Genomic DNA, 18,014 nt, shown 5'->3' on the forward strand with positions numbered 1-18,014 from the left:
TGATGATGCACACATGGAAGATAAAACCATAAAGAAAAGAAAGGAAAAGAATATTTCCCAAATCAAAATAGTTGTTTTGGGAGGGGTGGTGATGAGGGAGAGACCCCAGAGGCTACTGAGAGCTGGCAACGTTTTCCTTCTTGACTTGGGTGATTACAAGTGCTGATCTTTCCTTTATCCATTAAAGTGCATAGATTTCTTGAACGCACTTTTATGCCTATAGGCCATCTTCACAAGGAAAGGGGGGAATACTCTGTGGCTGTAACAGCATTAAATTGTCATTTTAATGCTCTGAGAAATAAGGTGAGCATGCTAATAAGTCAAGACTTTTTTGCAGTGTCAAGTGATAGACTCAAATTGGGCTCAGGAAAAAAAAGAAACCAATTGGCTCATATAACTGTAAAGTTCCTTGTGACCTTCAGGCCTGCCTAGAAGCAGGTGTTCAAACGCGATCTAAAGGATTCTGTCTCTCTCTAACCCTTGACTCCATGTTCCTCAATACCTCAGTTTAGACTTTGGTCTCAATTCCAGCTCCCCAAAACCAGCCCTCAGTTAGTAATTCTAGCAAAGCCCAGATGTGGCTATCTCTGGATCATCATGGGTCACAGGCTTTTCCATAACAAGTCACTATGCCAAAGGGATGCAAGTTGCTGAGGGGCTCACTTTCGGCCCTAAGCCAACCCTATAGGCACAGGTGCTGAGACATAGCAGGTTCTTCCCTAAAGAACACTTTCATGGTTTTAATCAAAAGATAAGGGGGTGGGCATTGCGCAGACAAGAGCCGCTGATGTCCACTACAAACGCTTTCACCTTTCTCTGGTGCAATCTCCTTTTATTTCACACTTCCATATTTCAAACTCCTCCTCTCCTTTTTAGCCCTCGAAGCAAAGCTGTTTCCGTTTCCCTCCTTGCTGAAGCAAATGCCATGCCGTGGGTTGATTAAACAATGGGAATTTATTGGTTGTGAGGCTACGAGAAGTCCAAAATCAAGGTGTCATTAAGGTGGTGCTTTCTCCCCCAAAGACGGAGGCATTCCGGCGCTGACTGCCGCCATCCTTGGTGCTTGACTTTTCTGTCACAGAGCAATGCACGTGGCAGGCTGTCCTGGCTTCTCTCTTCCTCTTCTGGTTCAGCTCAGGCTGCTTCCCCGCTTTCTCGCTCTCTGTGACCTTCTCTATAAGGCCTTAAGTAATAGGATTGAGACCCTGTCTCACTCAAGTGAGCCACACTTTGCCCGCAGTCATCTCATCAAAGAGTTCGCACCCATAGGAATGGATTGAGATTACCAGCACATTTTTCCAGGGCACATAGCTTCAAGCCACCACAAAAGCAAGCAAAATACAAATACATACAAAAAAAAATGAAGAATTTAGGAGGAAACAGACAGAAGAAACGAGTGAGTGATTCCATCTTTCTCTTGGGCCAAAGGCCTTACTCTCCAGTTCTGCTGCAACTTGCTGGTAACAGATCCTTCCAGAAGAGTTCAGCACAATAGAATTTGACCTCTGCATGACTATGCACAAATAGAGCAACAAAGTGACCAGCCACTTCTGTCCCAAAGTCTCAGGGACACTCCATTTACTCCTTAGAGTGAATAAAGGGGGAGAGTTCACCACAGTGTTGCAAGCACCCAGGATAAAATAGGGGGAAAAGGAACGCTACCGCCAACCAAGTCAGAAGATGCTCCAGGGCTCTTCCAAAAGAGTGACAAGAATGCCTCCATACTTAGAGCTGTGGTTTATCAGGTCCTTTATACACCTGCCGATAGGACCGGGTGGCTGATCCGTGCAAACGCAAAACAAAGTGGTGACGAACTTTCTTTGAGTCACCTGCCACTGGAATGAAATGGGAATAAAGACAATTGAAATGGAAGCGACCACAGCCTCCAGCCTCTGCTCAGCTCACGCCTGAGAACTGCTGCAGCAAATCCACAACAGCAAAACGTCCACAGGCCTGAATACGATACATTTCTGGAAAATAAAGTACCACACTAATAAAAGAAGTTGTCGATGTGGGAGGAGTGGGGGGTGTGGGGAGTGGGGTATATGGGAACCTCTTCTATTTTTTAATGTAACATTTTGTGTGATTTATTTATCTTTAAAAAAAGATTTTTTTAAAGTACATTAAGAAAAAAGCAACCAACAAGGAGAAAACTCTCTCTCCTTTTACTAATTGCCAGTAATCATTTCAGAACGTAAAATGTTACTCGGCAGGTTTTGGGCAACCACCTGGGATTAAATGAACATCTGAAAAGCCACATTTGAGCTGGCTTCCCCTCTGTCCACCACAAACCTGCTTCAGGCTCCTCCCAGGTGCAGAGCTCTGTGCTAAACGCAGTGGGCTCGCAGTGGAGGGTTGGAGATAAGAAAATAATTTGTCTCTAGCAGCAGTTTCACCTGACCCTGGGGTGCTGGTGAAGGGAGAGCACAGGAGTGGCTCTTCACAGCTGCCTGTGCTGGCGTCCCCAGCCTACATGCCAGAGAGCAGCCCCTCTCTCCAGACTGCACACCTTGGTGCCCAGAGGTGTCCCTGGGGGACCCCTGGCCAGGGTGAGGGGTGCAGCCTTCTGCCCCACCCCCTCCTTAAATGTTCTCCCCAACAAAACCACACATTGACCTTTTTTAGGAAGGAGAGACCCTACAGAATCTTCCATTATGATTATTACTATTCCCAATTTTCAAAGCCCAGGTTTGAAAGGCAGGAGATTTCTAACTGCAGGAGACGCCTCACCCTTTTAGTGGAACAGGTAAGGCTTGCAGAACTCTGACCACCCCCAGTACAACAAACTTGCACGTGACCCCCCAAATCCAGCCCTCTCCCTCCCAGAGCCCCAAACCTTTTCACGGCCCTGCTAAGAGGAGCGAATGGAGCTTCCCCAGAATCTGGCTCCACGAGATGGTGACAGATGGTGAACTCGACATTTGCCAGTTTGTCCCCTGCGCAGACCATTTGTAAGCTGTGTGCCCAGCTACCTCAACTATCTCACAAGGGGGAGAAAATAGCAGAAAACAGCCCCCAGCCCCCAGAACCCGAGCACCCTCAGCCGAGGCAGGGTCTGGAGGTGGGGTTTCGGTGGCTGGGGGCCTGGGTTGTGCCCCAGCTTTTGTTGTTGCTGTGGGGGTGCAGGCAGGAGTGAGCTGCGGGCAGGGCACCGCGGGGGACAGGAACGCAGTTGGCAGGCGGCGGTGCAGGCACGTCCTTTGCTCGGCCTCTAGCCGGCCACTCCCGGGGGCTGGAGAGAAGTGAGCAAGGGGCGAGGGGCGCTCCTCACCACCCCGCGGGAGGCTGGGCTGCGCACGACCCTCCGCCCTCCTCGGCGCTCCACCGCAGCCCCCCCTCGCTCAGCCGCTTCCCCTCCCCCTTCTCCCATTGACAAACGCGTCGACGAGCTTGCCAAAAAAAAAAAAAGTTTTCTTCAACAGTACTTCCTGTTATGTTCCAAGGAAGTCTCGGGCCGTTTTATTATTAAGCAATTTTCTCTTTTTAAATACTGGGGAAAAAAAAAAAAGACAATTCCACAAGGCTAAGATCTTCTGCACTGCTAAAGCCTCAATGTTTTAAATCTCCTATTTTCTTAAGCCCTTAATTAAGCCTTTGAAGAGCTTGCCTATGTTGAATTTGCATTCCGAAACACAAAATCTAATGTGTTTTAACGTTGTCTGCTTCAGTTGAAAAGGAAACTGTAAATTTATACAGTCTAGTTTAAAAAAAAAAAAATTGGCAATTGCATCTTAATGAGTCTCCGGAAAGAGGCTGGGCGGCAGCCCTCCCCAGGCCTTTCCCCCTCCCCCACTCCTCCCCCTACCTTCTCCCCCTCCCCCGCCCCTCCCCCGCCCCTCCCCCTCTTCACGCCACCTCCCCCTCCCCTTCCCCTCCCCCTCCCCTTCCCCTCCCCCTCCCCCCTTTCCTCTCTTTCTCCCCTTCCCTTCCCCCTCCTCCACTTAGCCTCCCCACCCCCTCTCCCGCCGACCACCCCTCCCCTCCTCCACCCCTTCCACCACCCTTCCTCCTCCCCTCCTCCCCCTCCCTTCTCCCTCCCCTCCCCCCGCTCCCCTCCCCTCCCCGTCCCCCCCGCCGCCGCTGCAGGCTCGCTCTTCCTCCCTTCCCCCCTTCCCTCCCCCACGGCTCGGGGGCCCCCAGCCCCCCTCGGCCGCCCGGCCAGGGCCACAGAGGTCACGTGGCCCCTCCGCCTCCGGGGCGGGGGCGGGGCGGCGGAACCTGTTCTTTGTTAAGAGGTCAAAGCCAGCGCCCAGCGCCGCCGGGCGCGGGCTACCGACCACCTCCGAAGAGCGGCGCACGCGGGGCGCCCTGCCCCCGCCGCCCAGCGCCCTCAGAACGCTGCCCTCCCCCAACCTGGCTCAGGCTCACCGTCTCCTCCTGGGGGAGGGGGTCCTCGGCCCTCGGGGGCTGCCGTCCTCGGCACCCCGGGTCTCTCCCTCAGAGAGGGCTCCGAAAAGGGTACGGCAGCGGGCTGGTGCTGCGGGGGCAGGCGAGGGCTTGCCTGGTAGAGGGATGTGGGGACAGAAGTGAGGGGGGGTTCCCGGGGGTGGGGGCGCCGAGGGAGGGAGGAGGGGCTGGGGGGAGGGAAGCCTGATCCGGAGTTTCAGAGCACTGCCGGCGCGGTAGACACAGGGGGCTTCTCTTGGTTTCTAGGGGTTCGGGCCGTGACAGCTCCTGTCTCCTGAGCCCTCTAATTCAAGTCCAAGTCAGAACTCCGCAGTCCCGGCCCAGTAATTACCGTTTGAAACCCAGGATCAGATGCCCGGTAAATGTGACCAGAGAAACGTTGCAAATCATGTAACCTGGCCTAAAAAGGGTGCCCAGAGTTATTTCAGATGTTCCGGGTTCATTCTGAAGCCACCTGATGAAAGCCTTGTCATTTGACTGTGACTTTACTACGAAGAGGTTAAAGAGAGACGAGGCTCTCTAACATAAAATGAAGCATAGTCACTTTTCTGCACAGGAAAATAAAAATTCCAAGAGACAACCAGTGCTAACAAGCATTTGCACGCATGAGATGCCAGTCATTTTTCTCTGCATGAAAGTATTTTCCTTCCTAAAATGGGAGTTGAGGGTAGAGGGGAGGTAATAAAATTGGGCTCACACAGTATAGTTTAGCATGCTGATTTCTGTTACCTAGCCTTATAAATATTTTTCCAGGTCACTAAATATTTTTCCAAGGCCTAAGTTGAACGATGGCTTAAAATCTATTGAATGAAATTGTACATGCTGGAATTAATTGTGCACCTGCCTCCTGTAGAACCTTCCTCTTGCATAACGCTTAAGAAATAGATCTTAAATTATTGCCCCAGTGTATTACCAAAGTAACCTTTTTCTCAGCTCCTCAATCAGCAATGCAACTCACAAATGAAGACACTTTAATGCCCTTTAATCATTAGTTAAAAAGGTTAAGAACAATGTAAGATGTTGGTGGTAGGGTGAGTTATTAAAGTCCCGTATGATGTTATATATGTTTGTTTTGTAAGTTCACAACTATACACTTATTGTTTATGTTTGTGTGTGGGTGATGTATTTCAATAAATTTAAAAAAAAGAATACACTTTCCTCAGGACCCAGGATAAGTGTGTTGACTTTGTGTCTTTTGGTTGTTTTGAATTCCTATTTGAAATTTGCCAGTGATAAAGGAAGGAAGCCTTGGTCTCAGTTTCCAAGCCCAGAGCTAGTCCTTGTCCCTAAAGACAGCGAAGGAGAAAGGCAAAAGGGAAAGAAAGGCAAAAGGGAAAGAAAGAAATCCCTTAGAGTATTGGTAGCCTCGGGCTGGGAAGCTCCCTCTCGCTAAGCACCCGCTGCCCTGCCCACCGATGTCCCGCAAAGCCGAAGAGTTTACTGTGAGGAGTGGGAACGTCACTTTCTGTTCTAGTCTACCTTAAATGTAGACCGTCTTCATATCGCCTGTACACCAGTTAGCAGGATACTGCCGATTAGAAACTGAGAGGTCTGAAGTTAAAAGGTGTTAACCAAACAAGCCTGGAGCGCAGGCCAGGGCAAGCTCTCATCCCTCCCAGGCAGGCTGGTTTTGCTTTCTGATTTTTTTTTTAATAGACTGGATGTTACAGTAAACTATCATCTGCATCAATTCAAAAAGAAAGTGATACTTAAAAACTCATTTTAGGAACTTTTTGCACTAATATTTTTATTAGTGCTGCTAAGAGCAGAGTAGTCAAGCTTACATTTCAGTTTTTATTTCTCTGCCCAGCTCCTAATGCAGATTTTTAAAATTTTATTTATTTTTTATTTATTTCTCTTCCTTTTGCCCCCACCCCTACCCCCGCCCCCGCCCCAGTTGTCTGCTCTCTCTGTCCATTCGCTGTGCGTTCTTCTGTGACTGCTTCTATCCTTATCAGCGGCACTTGGAATCTGTGCTTCTTTTTGCTGCATCATTTTGTTGTGTCAGCTCTCCATGTGTGCAGTGCCATTCTTGGGCAGGCTGCACTTTCTTTCGCGCTGGGCGGCTGTCCTTACGGGGCGCACTCCTTGCGCATAGGGCTCCCCTACGCGGGGGACACCCCTGCGTGGCAGGGCACTCCTTGCGCGCATCAGCACTGCACGTGGGCCAGCTCCACATGGGTCAAGGAGGCCCGGGGTTTGAACCGTGGACCTCCCATGTGGTAGGCGGACGCCCTAACCACTGGGCCAAGTCCGCTTCCGTAATGAACAGTAAAATGGACCAAGGTACGTAGTCTCATGGAGGTTGGTCTTGTGCATGAGGCCTGCCCACGCGGGATTTGCAATTGGTTTGAACGAGCCCCTCCTCTGGACACAAGCTGCGTGAGGAAACCGTTCCCCCAAGTTACTTCTTCCCTGCATTCAACAGTCAACGTGAAAAAGGAGAAGAAATGGGAGAGTACTACCCCGCCTTTCCCTTCACCAAGCCTCACGGTCCACCGACATTTCTGTGGCTCCTGAGCCATTCTTGTAGCTCTGTGGAGACTCACGGGCCGGTGTGTTCTTTTCCTCAAGGACTTTGTTGTTCAAATGGGACCCCTGCTTATGGCTCCCCGGGAGAAATGAACAGGACCGCAGGCAGGTGACGCCATAAGGCTCGGAGCAGAGTGACTCACGGCAGCCCACCGCTGTCCGTGAGCAGGTGAGTGGATCCCCAACACGCAGGGTGGCGGGGCAGTGGAGCGTTTGTCCCTGTGAAGAGGAGTGACGGGCTGATAGGGGCTGCCACGTGAGTGAGTCCACACACAGGCTGGACGGAAAGCACCCGTCACAGCAGGCCGCGTGGCATGATTCCGTTTACGGGAGAGGTCCAGAGAAGTCGAATCTATAGGGACAGAAAGTAGATGAGTGGCTTCCAATGGCCAGGCGACGGGGAGTGATGGTAAATGGGGACGAGGTTTCTTGTTGGGGTGATGGACATGTTCTAAACTTAGATTGAGGTTATTGTACAACTAGGAAAATACACTTTTTAAAAACCCACCGAATTGTACTTTTCCAGTGGGCAAAATATGTCTTGATGAAGATACGGCATGCCGGCCGTATTATCCAGGTTACATGCCTATTCTTGCTAGATCATTAATAAAATTCTTTTCCAAAAAAAAAAAAAAAGGCAATGAAATAGCCCTTATATAGTAATAATAATAACAATAACAGGTCATTTTTGCAGGCACTGTTTCTAAGTAAAAAGGGGCCCCTTGCGAGGACAAAATGTCAAAATAGGCCACCTGAAACCAGCAAATGTTCGAGTAAAATCTGAATCAGATGTGGCCTTTTTCTTCAGACTCTGCTGACAAACCGTTTCTCTGTGTCCCCGTGGCTACCCCTGTCTCGTTACCTACAGATTGGTCCTTCAGTGCTCTTCTGGCTTCTTTTTGTCGTTGTCTTCTTCTGTCCTCTGGCAGTCCCCTAGGCACTCTCCCCAGACCCTTTCAATGATGAAGTCAGCTGCCTTTGCCATACTCCATATGAAATAATCTGATTTATGAAGCTGCACCCCCAACTGGGTAAAACGGTGTCCCCGTAAAATTCCCAGGTCCACCCGGAACCTCAGAACATGAACTTGTTTGGAAATAGGGTCTCCACGTGTCATTATTCAAGATGAAGTTGTGCTGGACCAGGCTGGACCCTGAGGCCAGCATGACTGGGAAACGTGGGACAGACCCAGAGGGAGATGAGCCTGTAAAGATGGGGCAGGGCCTGGAGAGCTGCTGCCATGAGCCGAGGAACACTAATAAGCTTGTCCGACCTTCCAGAAGCTGGAAGAAACCAGCAAGCGTTCTCCTCTAGAACCTCCAGGCCCAGCATGGCCCCACACTCACTTTGACTTTGGACTTCTGGCCTCCATTTCTGCTGTTTGAAGCCACCAGTCTGTGGGACTTTGTTTCGGCAGCCACAGGAAACCAAGCAGACCCAGGTTCTTCAGGCTGCAAGTCAAAGCTTCCCATCCTCCCGCTCGCCCCCCAGAGCTAAGCTGTTGTGCTACTCCTTCTCTCCCTAGGAACTACCATCCACAGAAGTGCATCGCACATCGCAACCCCAGACCCACACCCATACACACACAACTGAAACAAAACGCTCCTGAAGCCATACCTTAGCTAAGTGCGGCTCACTCTGGCATTCTCTAGTTTATCTTCTCTCATTGCATGTTTCAGTGCTCATCACCACCTGTTAAACTGAATTCACGAGGTGAAAAATACTGGTCAGCCGGGAGTGACTGCCCAGAGGACACTTGGCAACATCTAAAGACTTTTTAGTTTTCAGACCTTGGTTTTTTGAAGGGGGAGCAGGGTGACAATGGCGTCTAGTGGTAGAGGGCAGGGGTGCTGCCAAACGTCCTACATGCACAGGGCAGCTTCCAGGAGACCAGCCCATAATGTTCATTCTGCTGCCACTGTGGGACTCTGGTGGGGGTCTCAACTCTAGAGCAGCTTCTGGTCTCCTCATTCACTAAAGAAATAGGTCTTGTACTTCACTCTAAAAGTTCACTCACTGAAGGAGAAAGCGCACACACAAGAAATGCCCACTTGCTCCCTCTCTTCCTACTTCTTATTTATCCAGTGCCAACAATTTACGTCTCCAGCTCTACCTAGCAGAGCGTGAGCATCCCCGGCTCTCAGCAGTTGCTTTGTGCAGTGTCAGTCCCTGCCGCTGTGGCCACCTTTGATCCCCCTGGTTTGAACCATCTCCTGGTGCCCTGGCCCGGGGCCACCGGCCTGGCTCTCCTGTGCACTGGGGCTCTGAAGTGTGCTCGTCTCCCCCTCCATTTGGCTCCCTGCTCCCCTCCGGGTGCTCTCCACGCACTGCCGCCTCCCTCGCACGTCCCAGGAGCTGCACGCCATCTTGCCCTGCCTTCTGCTGCTTTGGATGATTCCTCGGCTCCCTGCCCTCCCCGACTCTCCTTTCTCACATGAGAGTCCAGAAACCATCTGTAGCAGTCTGATATGGTTATGAATTCCAAAAATAGATATTGGATTATGTTTGTAATCTGGTCTGTACCTGGGCGTGATTAAGTTATGATTAGGGCTTTGACTGGGCCACATCATTAGGGCATTAAGTCCCTGCCCCTTGTTGGGTGGGGGCTCACAGATAAAAGGCGTGGCAAAGGACAGAGTTGAGGGCTTTTTAATGAGTTTTGATGTTGGAGTTTGATGCTGAAGTCTTAACCCGGGGAATGAGACAGAGCCATTTGCCTGATAGTCTACAGCTGACCTTGTGGAGAGAGGCAAAACCTAGAGGGCCTCACAGTCTACAGCTGACTTTATGGAGAAAGCAGAGGAGCTGAGCCCAGAGGAACCCAGGAAGCCTGAGCCCTCACAGATATCAGCAGCCATCTTGCTCCAACCTGTGGAAATAGGCTTTGGTGAGGGAAGTAACTTATGCTTTTTGGCCTGGTCTCTGTAAGCTCCTACCCCTAATAAATACCCTTTATAAAAACCAACCCATTTCTGGTGTTTTGCATCAGCACCCCTTTGCTGACTGATACACCATCCCACAGTCCGGCCAGTACCTCCTCATCCAGCTCCTTGGCTGGCGGAACCAAGCCCACCCCCACACCCAAATCCCAGATCCCCGCGATACCCCAGCTCACTTGCAACTTGGAATCAATGGAGCTTTAAAAATGCCTGCTGCCTGGGTCCCACCCCCAGGGATTTGGATTTCCTTGGTGGTGGGGCGAGGGGCTGCACGTTTGAATTTTTGAAAGCTCCTTGGGGAATCTCACGTGCAGCCAAGCTTGGGGAACCCCGAGTGTTCCCTTCAGAAACTCCCAGTGCAGGGCTGCATTTTCTTCACTTTGCCCCCATTTTCAAAACTCTAAAAAGTCCAAAGTCCTTGTCTCTCTTTTTTAAAAATTTATTCCTCTCTCCTTCCTGCCCCCAACAGTTGTCTGCTCTCCGTGTCCATTCGCTGTGTGTTCTGTGTCCGCTTGCTTTCTTGTCGGTGGCACCAGGAATCTGCGTCTTATTTTGTCACATCATCTTGCTGCGTCAGCTCTGTTTGTGTGTGCGGCACCATTCGTAGACAAGCTGCACTTTTCCACATGGGGCGGCTCTCCTTACAGGGTGCACTCCTTGCACGTGGGGCTCCCCCGTGTGGGGGACACCCCTGTGTGGCACGGCACTCCTTGCGCACATCAGCACTGCGTGTGGGCCAGCTCACCACTCGGGTCAGGACGCCCTGGGTTTGAACCCTGGACCTCCCATGTGGTAGGCGGACGCTCTATCAGTTGAGCCAAATCCACTTCCCTCTTGTCTCTTTATAACAGAAATAAGCCCAAGCCCATAATCATCTTTATAGGTACATTCTCCAGTAAATTAATACTCTGAGTTCTGATCCATGCAAGTTTCTCCTAGAGAAGAAATAGTGCTAGATTACTGCTGGGGGGCGGGGGGCATGAAATTGAGTAGCACTTTAAGAAGAGATATTTTCCTTTAAGTGAAGTTCGTCACTGCTGATTTGGGCACCAGGTCATTGCTTGCTGCTAGGGCTGTCCCGTGCCTTGTGGGATGCTGAGCACCTTCCCACCTCCACCCACCTCCCCCCGGGGGACACCCACCCCCACCCCTTACTCTCAAAGCCTCCAGACATTGCTGGGTGTTGCTGTGGGCAAAATCACCCTTGGTAGAGAACTTTGATTTAAGAGGATTCAGAAGCATGTTTCAGTTTTGCTAACTTTTTAAAAAATATATTTATTTTTTATTTATTTCTCTCCCCCTCCCCTCCCAGTTGTCTGCTCTCTGTGTCCATTTGCTGTGTGTTCTTCTGTGTCTGCTTGCATTCTTGTCAGCGGCATGGCAATCTGTGTCTCTTTTTGTTGCGTCATCTTGTTGTGTCAGCTCTCCGTGTGTGTGTGTGTGTGTGTGTGTGTGTGTGTGTGCAGGGCCACTCCTGGGCAGGCTGCACTTTTTTCGTGCTGGGCGGCTCTCTTTACGGGGCTCACTCCTTGTGCATGGGGCTCCCCTATGCGGGGGACACCCCTGCATGGCACAGCACTCCTTGCGTGCATCAGCACTGCGCATGGGCCAGCTCATCACGGGTCAGGAGGCCCTGAGACACAAGCACCCCTTTTGTTCTCCATGTTTAGACTTTCTCAGCACAATCCCTACTTGCAAGATAGCAGAAGAAAGTCCCGACATACAAGTATCTTGTGCAGGCGAATCGCATTCCTTTCTTATCTTAGGGGGTGACTTTCCTGTAAGAAAATCCTCCACCTTCCAAACTCTATTCTCAAGACAGAAACCCGTAAGTTGGCAGTTTTTTCTTCAGCATTATTCTTTCACCGCAGTTACAATTGTGTGTGTGTGTGTGAGGGGTTAATTTGCAGTGGACACAGGGCCTTGCTTCTCATTCTAAATGCCTAAATGCCATCCTCCTGTGGCTCCAGCTCATCGAGCCATACATACACAATAACTGCTTAGCTCCAGCACAGGGCAGGCCCCTCTGGTGGAGAGGCACATTTTTTTTAAGGATCCCAGTCAACAAAACTTTGCCTGCCTTCCCTGAAGTTTTCATTTTGCCACAGGTGACACGATAGTTTCCAAGTCACTATTAATCTTTTCAAAATTTTTGACTCTTTGAACTATTAGGACATTTTAAAATACAAGAGCACAAGGAGTCACAGAGGCAAAAGAGATGGTGTTGGCCAAACCGGAATTTTAAAAAAAGAACGTCCGGATGACTGTTGAGAAGCTCGGGTAGATTCTGCAAGGTGGTGTCAAGTGTAGATAACCTGGAGAGGTTTTCAGAGAAATGCGCAGGAAGTGAAACCCACCGGGAGCCCAACGGCCCCCGAGTTTCATTGTGCAATCCCGCAAGCCGGCAGGGCCTTCCCACCCCGTCGTAACCCACAGGCTTGGTGAAGATGCCCGCCCCCCGCCCCCTCCAGCAAAAAGACCCCTTGCAGGCCCAAGGGAACAAATCTGTCTTTAGAACTGAAAAGGGACTTGAGAAGCGGGCTCTTCCGCAGACACGCGGGGCAGCCACGCTCTCTCTTTCTATCCCCCTGGCTTCCTGCTCATCCTTATTATGAGTCAGCAAAGCAGGAGACATAAAGGACTCTGGAGTCATACTCACGCTAGGCAGACAGTGCAAAAGGCAACATTGCGTCTGCTCTTTTTATTAAGAATCTGTCATCTGAAGTTAGGATGCATATTCAAAGTGAAAGCTTGGGAAGCGGACGTGGCTCAACGGATAGAGCATCCACCTACCATATGGAGGGCCCAGGGTTCGAGCCCCAGGGCCTCCTGACCCGTGTGGTGAGCTGGCCCACGTGTAGTGCTGCCACGCATGCCATGCCATGGAGGGGCATCCCTGCGTAGGGGTGCCCCATGCGCAAGGAGTACGCCCCGTAAGGAGAGCTGCCCCATGTGAAAAAAGCGCAGCCCGCCGACGAGTGGTACCACACACATGGAGAGCTGATGCAGCAAGATGATGCAACAAAGAGAGACACAGGGGAAGTGGACTTGGCCCAGTGGATAGGGCGTCTGCCTACCACATGGGAGGTCTGAGTTTCAAACCCCAGGCCTCCTTGACCCACGTGCAGCTGGCCCTTGCACAAGTGCTGATGTGCACAAGGAGTGCCGTGCCACACAGGGGTGTCCCCCATGTAGGGGAGCCCCACGTGCAAGGAGTGCGCCCTGTAAGGAGAGCAGCCCAGCGCAAAAGAAAGTGCAGCCTGCCCAGGAATGATGCCGCACACACGGAGAGCTGACATTAACAAGATGACGCAACAAAAAGAAACACAGATTCCCGGTGCTGCTCATAAGGATAGAAGCGGTCACAGAAGAACACACAGCGAATGGACACAGAGAGCAGACAACTCTTATTTATTTCACAGAGAGAAATAAATGAATAAATAAATCTTTAAAAAAAAAAGAGACACAGATTCCCAGTTCCATCGGATAGTACAAGTGGACGCAGAAAAAAAACACAGCAAATGGACACAGAGAGCAGACAATGAGGGGAAAGGGGAGAGAAATAAATAAAATAAATATTTAAAAAAACAACAACAAAAAAATCAAAGTGAAGAGCTCTTTGGCTTTCTGGGGAGAAGTGAGAAGCACACAGCCCACCGATTCCAGGTCAGGCCATGGGGTGGACTTGGCCTGGCTGGGTGGTCCAGCCCTTGCTCTGCGCTCTAAGCCCTGGGGCTGGCCTCGCCTGGATGTCCCTTTGCATAAGGATGTGAAGGTGCAGGGGACCCTGGCCAAGGACAGCTGCCAAAAATAGCTGACTCATGGGGCTGTGGAGGAATTGCAAGACCAGCTAAAAGGAACGGAGTCACACCAACTAACCCGTCGATGCCAGAAGGCGGTCCTACTTGTGCTTAGCAAACCGGGAAGCACGCAAATAGAGAGTTCCATGACTTTCCGGCCTCGCTGCGGGAGGGCCCATGTCCACAGCTCATGGGCTGAGGAGCTGAGCTCCACACACAGCCCTCAGCTCCGCGGGTCCATGCACCAGGTGCCTGGGGCCGGTGCGGTGAAAGGAGCACGGAATTGGGCCAAGGGCATCCCTTCTTCCCTTCCCTCATCCCGTGTAACGGGGTGTTTGCCCACGAAACGAGAAAGCCCCAGCCACCTGGGGTGCCTTCGCTAAAGTCAGGGTGCTCTGACTTTTATATTTCAGGTAACTGAATGACCCCCTTGGTGGCTGTAGGAAAGAAAGCTTCTTCTGGAAGAAAATAAGGCTCCCCCGATTGTGGAGAAGAAAAACTTTATTCTCAATCTTGCAAGAAGGGGCGCACGGCCAGAAAACTTGGCTGGTGCCCCGAACAAAGAAGAATGCCTCGCAGCAAGCCCTTCCTCTGTTTCTCCATAGACTGGACACTTCAGGGGTTACAGCCTAGCCGAGAAGATCTGACTTTGCTGCGTAAAAGTTTGTGATTAACCCCTTACCCCATCACGTTCCAACCATTTTAGTTTTTACCTGCTCCCTTTTGCCAAATAAGGAATGGAATTTGGTGCTGAATTGGTGTTGAGGTTGCTCTTCTTGGGCATCTTTTTTACTGCCTATAGGACTGGCTTAAGCTGGTTTCCTTTGTTCCTGCTTCACCCGGGAGTGGGAGACTGAGGCAGTAGGCTGCCAGGTGACATTAATCAATATTTTCTTCTTTTATGTGAAAACTAAACTAATCTTCGTTTCTTACAGCGGCCACCATGGTGCAGGCTCTGGAGGGTAGCAGAGGGGAATGTGCAGTCAGGAAAGGTCCATTTGTCAGGGACTGGCAGTGGGCAGGACGGTGCAGCTAGCCACTGCTACAAGGGGTCAAAGGACCAGGCTCCTGGGGAGAGGTCAGGGCCAGCAGCCTCCAGCTTAGAGATGCAGGTGCTGAGGCCAGGGGCTCCCGGGCCTGCTACCCCAGTGCCTCAGGGCTTATGGGTCCCTTGGAGCCCTGGAAATCCCAGTGACCCTCCAGCACGCTGGAGAACTGGAGCCGCGGCAGAGGGCCATCCCCAGCCTGGTTTCCTGGGGGGCAGGCTTCTTCTTTGCCACCCATCCCCACCCCTCCACCTCCTGCCCGCCCAGCACACAGCAGGCACACGCCAGGTTTTTTATTGAGCAACAGATTGAAAGCTTACGGGTGGACAGTAAACAATCAGCGGTGCCAAATAAGAGCAGTGGGGATGGTGAGGCAGGGAGAAGGCGGGAAGCCACCTTGTGCCACATGCGCCCTCGGACCAAGGCAACCAGCCAGGACTCTCCATTTTACAGGTGAGGAAAATAAGGCCAGAGACTTTTTAAAGGGTACGCCATCACCTGGAGGGCTTGTAGCCCAGTTTCCTGGACCACAGGCCCTGCCATTTGCACTTGAGAGGCCCACATTTGCGTTTCTAACCAGCCCACAGCGGTGGCCGGTCCTGGGTGAGGGCCAGCCCCGCTCATCCAAAGGGCAACAGGACCCTGTCCCGTGGGCCTCCGGGGCCTCAAGCGGCTCAGAAGTGGGCTCAGGGGCAGTCCTCTTCATAAGCGTCCTCGTGAGCCTCCCAGGTAGGAGAGAGTTCGGGAAGCGATGGCTTGTGCATTCTGGGGGTGCAAGTCCTTTGGCTCCCGGACGAGTGACACAGTGCAGGCTGGAGGGGTGGCAGAGACTGAGCCGAAGGCCCTGGAGGGCTCCGCTAAGGCCTCAGGGCTTAGTTCCCCGAGGGCATGAGACACATTTTCACCTTCAGGGTCCCAGGCAGCGTGACAGACAGTCGTTGATCAGCTGCCAATATCAGTGTGTTCCCCGACCAGAAATGGACAAGGACAGTCAACCACTGGCTCTTTCTTTTGGGAAGGACCCCTCTTACACACACGCCACAGGAGCATTGCAAAGCAGACACAGTGAATCAGCGCTGAAGACCTAAGGTCTGGTTTACGCCCCTTACAGCTCAGCTGACGCCGGCCCGGCCACCGGCCATGGGCCCTCGTCCTCCTTCTCACACAGCCATATCCAATCCCTCTGCCTCTGGCCTTTCCAGCTGCATCTGGAACCCCACCCCTCCCACCAGCGCCACCTCCCAGCCCCATCGGAGGTGTCCCCATCTCCGTCTCCTGTACCAGTGACCTCCTGACTCCACTCCCTGAGCCACCCCCGCCCCCTCAGTCCATTCCAACAGTTCCAAAGGGGTCCCTTTAAAAGGAAGCAAGGTCCCTGCTCTGCTCAAAACCCTCCGGCGGATGCCCAGCCTTCCCGGGGAAACGCCAGTGTGCTCACTGTTGCCCAGCAGGCCTCCTGTCATCCGCCACCACGCGGCCTCATGGCTCCTTGGGTCTCGCAGGACGCAGAGTCACAGCCGCCAAGGACGCTCAGGTCTTAATGCCCGGAACCTGTGGCTACATCTCACATTCCCAAGGGGAATCAAGGTTGCTAATCTCCTGATTTGAAGATAGGGAGCTTATCCTGGATTATCCGGATGTACCCACAAGGGGCCTTACAAGTGGAAGAGGGAGGCAGAAGACAAGGTCAGAGCTGCACAGTGTGAGAAGGCCTCAGCCTGCCACTCGGCTTTGGAGATGGGGGCGGGGCACGAGCCGAGGAATGCGAGTGGCTGCAAGGAGCCGGAAGAGTCAAGGAAGTGGATCCCCCGACAGCCTCCAGAAGGAACTCGGCCCTGCCAATACTTCGATTTCAGCCCATTTGGAATTTCTGACCTCCACTACTGGAAGATAAAATTTGTGTTAAGTCACTACGTCGGTGGACATTTTGTTGCAGCAGCGATGAGAAACTAATACCTACCACATCTCTGACTACCTTTCCCCATCCCTTGCTCACTCAAAATGTTCTCCAGGCAGGTCCTTGAATATGTCAGGCAAAACTCCCTTATTAGGTAGAGGGACCACGTATTGTCCAAAACAAGATACTTAACAAAGCCAAGGCTGAACACGATATTAAGACCGCTGTGTCCCCACACCCCTGTTCTCCAGGAACTCCTTATTCTGGTCTACGTTTCCGTCTCTTCCCCAGCATTTATCCCGTTCTAATATAGGTGGTTTTCTGACTTATTGCAGCTCTTGCCTTTGTCCAGTTCCCTTCACTATAAAGCAAATTCGGACGCAGATGGTCGTTTTGTTCACCAATAGAGCCCACACCTCTAGAGCAGCGTCCAGCGCAGAGCACAGCTCAAGGACATATAGGAGAAGGGAGCGGAGGATGTGGACACCCTGGAGATGGGAAAGAAGAAGAGAACACAACAGGCACGCTGAGCCCCTCTTCCCTGCTGAGGGGCTGGGTGCTTTCAGTGAGCCACGTGGCCGCACGGAGCTGCGTTTTTCACCCACCATACGAGGTCTCTATGACCACATGCCGCTCTGAACTCTGACTAGGTGAACACTGATCATCCCAAGTTCAGCAGGGCCCGGCCCCGACCACGTTGGGTGGGTGCTGCCTGACAAGAAGGGCCCCACCGTAAGCTTTTTAGGCGAGCTCACCCCCCAGAAGGCGAGACAGGCCAGCTGCTCTTCAGCCAGCTGCAGTGAGTCACCCCGAGCAAGGCGAAGCTTCGGAAGAAACTCAAATGTACCTGGGCAAGGAAGAAGGTGGAGGAGGGTGCACCTCGGGACCTGCTTAACTCGCTGTGTCCAGGGAGACCGCGCTTCTCAGGGGCGTCCCTGCAAGGCCACCTGGAAAAGAGCGAGCGCACCTCTCCTCTACAGCATTGGTGAGTCCGATCCAACGACACGTGCGTAGGTGTCACATCGCTGAGCGACAGGCCATGGACCCCTGACCCGAGGCCGGCGTGTCATGCTCTCCTTCAGGACCATTTGAGTAAACTTGCCACTTGGACATCTGGACGGCCCCAGCCAGAGTGTGTTCTGAGAAGCTCTCTCCCTGGCAGTAGGCAGGGCACCCAGCAGAGGACGTCTGCTCAGGCATAGCGCAGTTACTGCTACTGGGGGACTTCCCACGATGTACCCCAGACCCCACGCCTTGCCACCTGCCTGAGCGAGGACGTCCCAGGAGGAAGGTCTAGGAAAGGAGGAGTCATGCAAAGGAATTCGGAAGTTAAAGGTTTTGCTCAAGAAGTTAACCTCTGGGTGGGGGGGAGCAGATGAGGCTCAAGTGGTTG

General features: G+C 52.1%; 1 protein-coding gene across 1 annotated transcript in view; it reads right to left on the bottom strand.

Annotated features, from left to right (window-relative positions):
• LOC101445075 (anosmin-1) overlaps positions 1 to 4,491 on the bottom strand; it is an 808,672-nt gene extending 804,181 nt beyond the window's left edge. The window contains exon 1 of the mRNA XM_058292228.2: positions 4,369 to 4,491. The gene's annotated coding sequence lies outside the window, so the exon portion shown is untranslated. The remainder of the gene's footprint in view (positions 1 to 4,368) is intronic.
• Between the last annotated feature and the right edge of the window lie 13,523 nt (positions 4,492 to 18,014).

This window comes from Dasypus novemcinctus, chromosome Y, assembly GCF_030445035.2.
Source record: "Dasypus novemcinctus isolate mDasNov1 chromosome Y, mDasNov1.1.hap2, whole genome shotgun sequence".
NCBI lineage: Eukaryota > Metazoa > Chordata > Mammalia > Cingulata > Dasypodidae > Dasypus > Dasypus novemcinctus.